The sequence below is a fragment of the Uloborus diversus genome, chromosome 4 (genome assembly GCF_026930045.1).
Source record: "Uloborus diversus isolate 005 chromosome 4, Udiv.v.3.1, whole genome shotgun sequence".
NCBI classification, from domain to species: Eukaryota; Metazoa; Arthropoda; class Arachnida; order Araneae; family Uloboridae; genus Uloborus; species Uloborus diversus.
Window position 1 is genome coordinate 6,191,347 of NC_072734.1, and position 6,000 is coordinate 6,197,346.

Here is a 6,000-nt window from a genome sequence, read left to right on the forward strand (position 1 = left end):
GAGACTTTCAGCTTTATTACTAGCAAAGATAAAGATAAAGAAGATTAAGAGATGTGACGAAATGTTAATGAAATTTAAGCGTACGATGGTGGAATGACCCAGCAGACTTATCTTTTACTAGAGGACCCGACAGACGTTGTTCTGTTCAAACTTTGTAAATTGAAAAGTTAAAAAAATTCAATAAACTATCAAGCGTTTGAACCGTTTTTTTTTTTAAATTTCAGTGACTGGAAGTACTTTTGACTGAAGGGAACAACTCCATTGTTTGCTTTTGCAACTATCAGCAAGGCCATGGCCGAATTACATTAGCCCTTGGTCTTTGGCGTCCACAAATTTGGCAACAATTGGGAAAATTGCTAAGACTCCTGATTTTCAAACTCTTCCCACAATTTCTACATTGTCTGGGGGAATTATCATAACGTAGATCGTAAAATATGCAGAATTGGCGAAAACATTTCCCCATTGTTTAAATTTCGTGACGCCAAGTTTGTGGACCTTTAAGAAATTAAAATGAAGCGAAGCTAAAAGACGTAACCATGGCAATGCGAAACAAAACATCAGTCATTTTAATGGAGATTAGATTTATTCGAACTTTATTTTTAACGGCTTGTAACTTTTTTCCTTTAGAGATAGAAGGTTACTTTTTCGACCAAAGGTCGAGCTATTTCTGGAGTAAAAAATGTCACTTTTTCCAACGGTGTCAAAAAGAAAACTGTGGGACAATTCCTTCCCTTTTTATTGATAGATTTAATGAAAAAAGTATTGCCAAAATTTCAGCTAAGCCTAAAAAAGTTCGAGTTAAAAACGCAAATTACTCCCGCCGTAATTAAGTTAAGCATTGAAATAAATCATTTAGAACGTGGAAAATTCTACCCTTTTCAACGATATATAGTAATAATATGTGCAAGTAATTTTTCACCTTTTGAATAGCCAATAATAGGCAATTTAACGTGAAAATTGGGCCTAAATTTGAATATAAAAAGAACTATTTATCGGATTTTTTCGAATTATAGCCTATGTTACTCGGTAAGAAAGCACCTTTCATATAGTGAAAGAATTTTTCAAATAGGTGCAGTGGTTCCGGAGATTACCTCGAACATATAAACACACAAAAATCCGTCCTCTCTCTTTATAATATTAGTAATAGTAAAGATTACAGCAGAAAACCGAAGCTTTGTAACTAAATTACAGAGCACCGTTTCTCGCAAGCACTTTATCATTTACAGCTGCAGTGGTGTCGGACTGACGTTCCAAGTACGTCATGTTCCTTGCTAAATCAGTATAATTTATTTTACGACATATGCCGGAGTTGCACATTGAAACAAAATGAAAAGCAAATGTTTCGCGTATTTATAGTTCCTTTCTTGTGATCATAATTTAAAATTATTATTTTAGAGTATATATTTTTTCTTTACTCAAGAAATTTGATACGGTTAAGCCGGTGATCCGGAAAATGGCAGCCGGATAAACGCAATTCTACTGTACTTTATTTTATTTCTCAATTGGGTTGTTTCCTTCAGTCAAAAGTAATACCTTTAGTCGATGAAATTGACAGAATAAGCGAAAAAAATAACATGGACCCAGAAAATACTTTTATTTTCCCAACAGTTATTTTTTAATTATTTTTTTTTTAAATGCCCGATTTTTCAAACAAGGCGTGGTCTTGATGATGTCACAAATGATGCTTTTTGGCGCATCTTTATACCGCATTTCCACGTTATGATAATCAAGAAGGAAATTAAAATTGTGCTCTACGCTTGCTATAAACCATATCGTTGCCAATACACGTGAGTAAAGATGCGAATTAAATATTTTGCTCTGTGAATGGCAACACGAAATGGCATTTTATCATTTGTGATGTCATCTGCAAAAGCTTAAACAATGAAAGCGCACCGGTTTAAATAATTTTTTTAGAAATATTAAACTTAAACAATTTTTTTTTTTAAATGGTCAGATCCTATGTTTTTATGCATGCTCTTTTAGAAAAAAAAAACTTTTAAAATTTTGGAAACGACCCCATTTCTATTCTTTAACCTTTATTTATTTTCTTTGCCAAGAATGAAAAAAAGTAAAACATTTTTTTCGAATGGAAGAAATTAAGAACAAGTTTTTCGTATTTTGCCTAAAGCTAAAAACTAGTTTAGACTTGTAAAAATTTTATAATGATAAATTCAGGTCTACCTTTTCCTACACATTGAAAAATCTCACAATAAAAAACATTTTCTGTAAAAACATTGATAGATAATTATTTATTGAACCGAACATGGATTGTTTTTACTTTCTTCTATATCTAATATATAGAAGAAAGTATTGGATTCGTGCAAATTTTCGAATTTCGAATTTTGACGGATTCGAACGTTTTGAGGTGTGCTGAGTCCATTTCGACCATTTTTGGAAAATGTCTGTCTGTCTGTGTGTGTGTGTGTATGTATGTGTGTGTGTATGTATGTGTGTCACGTCTGTGTGTGACCAGTTTTTTGTGGCCGCTCTACAACAAAAACTACCGGATAAAATCGAACGAAATTTAGTACACATATGTGCCCCTATGTGAACTTGTGCCCATTAGTTTTTGGCGCGAATTCCTCCAAGGGGGGTGGAGCAATGGGACGTTTTTCGAGTTACGCGTGCTTGCTATTCCTCAGGAAGTTACTGGCGGAATCAAACAAAATTTGGTCCATATGTTGGTATTAACAGGAACAGGTGCTGATTCAATTTTGGTGTCAATAACTCAAACGGGGGTTGAGCTATAGAACGTTTTTTGTCGTCAATTGTGACTGCTGTATCTCAAGAAATAACGAACGGAATGAAAGAAAAATTTATCGGCAAGTAGCCCTTAGTGGGTATAAGAACTGATTTTATTTTTGTGTCAACAGCTAAAAAGGGGGTAGCGCAATCACCCGTTCTTTTTTTCCATTTTGAGTGCCCTATCTCAAGAAGTAATGCTACGTTCTGGTTGAAATTTGGAATATATGTGAATCCATACGTAAACAGGCTTTGGTTCTATTTTGACGCCGATCGCTCCAAGAGGTGTTGATTTTTTTTTTTTTTTTTTTTTTTTGCGAATAAAAATATTTTTATTAATGCAACAATAAGAAAGATAAATCGTAATAGATTGTCGTCTGCGTATTTCTCGTGATTTTAATTGTATGGAAATGATAGGAAATATTATCTCAATGATTTAAAATTTTTAACTGTTGCCATCTTATGTTTGTTAACAAATAAAATATTTGTAATTCATTCAAGCAAGGCTTTTAAAATAACTTTCAATTTTCGCTCTTTGCTTTGCTTTTGCAATAATTCAGACATTGGGATAGTCGTCAAGTTTTTGCATGTGTAATTTTGTTTTTGTTGGGAATATTGCTTCCTCGTCAAGCATGGGGAGGGATCAGAAAAAAAAAAAAAATATATATATATAGAAGAAAGTTTCGTGATGGCCACAACATATTAGTTTAATACGAATACAAACCCAGCGTTCTGACTAGTTTTTTTTCTGAGAGTTTTTTAATGTTATGTAATATCAGTGTTATGCAATTTCTAGTTTTTAATTCGAATTACCAATAAATCATTAAAGTTAATTACATACCTTTGTGCATAAAAAGTAAAATAAGAAATAAAAACGTCAAATAATACAAATTTCTTATTTTACTTTATCATTTATAGTACTGTATGAAAAATCTTTCTATAACCTATCAGTATTCATATGCTGGGATGCCATTGGGATTTCTCGCGAAATTCTAGATTCTGCTCGTAAAATTCCAAAGCTCTAGGCAAGAAAACCCCGAGATCAACATGTCTCAAAAATTATTCGCTTTTTTTACAATTGCTACTGTTGTAGCTAATCTATTATTAATCTTAAAAACTAGCAAAAAATTTGATATTAAGTAATGAAATGGGTCTCTCAATAACTACCCGCATTTCTTTAAGACAATTCCTTTAAAATGGTGTAAAAATAGTCTGACACACATACACACACACACCAAAAAAATTAATTTGAATTCTAAAATTTTGAATTCAAATTATGCTTTTCGCAATCACGAGTTGCGACAGGATCCTATTCATTGGAGATATTGTTTCTAGAAACGGCTCCTGCCCCACCGAGCCTGCCCTTCCCCTTGGGCGGTTACGTGTGTATAGTTGTGTATGTGTAGGCTTGCGTGTGTGCGTAGACCTGTGTGTGTGTGTGTGTGTGTGTGTGTGTGTGTGTGTATGAGCGTGCGTGTGTCTAGGACATGGACGCCACCGACCAGGAGCAGCGGCTACCGGGAGGAGTCGCGTCTGCAGAGGACCGGTGAAGGTTGAAAAAGGCACGGACATCAAAGACAGTCAAATGAAAACAATTAGCAATCGTGATTGCTCAATAAAATTAAACAGATAGTAGGGTAACAACCCCAGTAATTGCACTTTAAGAGTTTGTCCTTAAACTTACCTTTGTTTTCATTTCTTAAAAACGAAATATTTATTTGTAAATATTTTTGTATCAAAGAATGCACATCTGTGCATCTAATTAGTTCACTAAAAGCCAAAATGTTTGAACAGATATTTTTATAAAAATATATGTATAAAAAGTTACCAAAATCACCAGTCAGTGGCACCTGATACCCCAATGTATGACGCCTTGTGATCCAGTGATTGGCACATGTTAATAGAACTGGAAAACCACTTTATTTTTCACTTTAAGATTACATACAAATTTCATCATCATAAGAAACTTAATTAATGTTAATTTAAAGTAGGTAATCTTACTAATATTATATATGCGAAAGTTTGTCTGTATGGATGTATGGATGGATGTATGGATGTTTGTTACTCTTTCACGCAAAAACTACTGAACGGATTTTGATGAAACTTAACAATAATATAGCTTATGCATCAGAATAACACATAGGGTAGTTTTCGTCCCGTTATGGGGGGCAAAACCCCCTTAGGGGGGCAATAAAACACAATTTTTGTATAAATTCTCTAATATTGGGATGAATAAATACTTGCACATATTTACATTATATGTCCATCGAAAGCTCTGATTTTTCTGCTGAAGATGGCACCTGTTCGAAATTTCTAAGTAGAATAAAAAACGAGTTATGAGCTTTTTAGATCCATGTTCGAAGGCTTTCCTCAACTAAATACAGTATTTAGTGTATCATCTCAACTCCCTGTCGATAGCGACAATTGTTGTATTGTTGACTTTCTTTGCTTTTCGTGATTGTTCAAGGCTTTTCTCAAGTCAAATCTTGAAGTAAGATTTTTGCACAAGATTGGCAAATAATACATGATTTGGCTGATGATTTTCCATTTAAACGGAACTTTAAAGTAATTAATGGTTTTTATTATTATTTATGCTAATTGAACACTTACTCATTATCCAAACAACCAGCAGATCGCCAAAATTTTTGCAGAAAGATTTCCGTAGCTGATGCATTTGGCAGTTTTTTCAACGTTGCTGTTTTTGAAGCCGAAGACTACGTCATAATGTTTCTTAGCTTTCACCATGTAAACAAAATATCGCCAATCAAAGAATTTTCAAAAGACTTTTTTTACTGTGTTAAATAATCCAGCAACTAAATTAGGCAAATCCATAAACAGCAAAAAAACTTCCATTTATTTTCCTTTTTGCACAATTTCAAACAATCACCAAATTTTATTACTTATTTTGGTAACATTTCGGATGAAACTGTTTAGCGCCATTTTATGGTGACCAAAAATATCTCAGCATCTGGCGACGATATCTCTGTAACGAAAATTAATATCATATCGTTTTACAAAGTAAGGAAAGAATGGGGGAGCATCATCGAAGGTACCTCGAAACGACTTTCGCAAATTCGGTAAAATCGCACCAAGAGCCACAATGATTGAAATTTCCCGAAATAACTAAAGCAAGTATAAGGGGATTACGAGCGCAGCTACTTTTTTTTAATCACTTCGTACTTCATTAGCCATACAGAGAAGGTTTTAGACTCCATGTTAAAAAAAAAGTATCAACAGATTAATCTTTTTAAACATGAG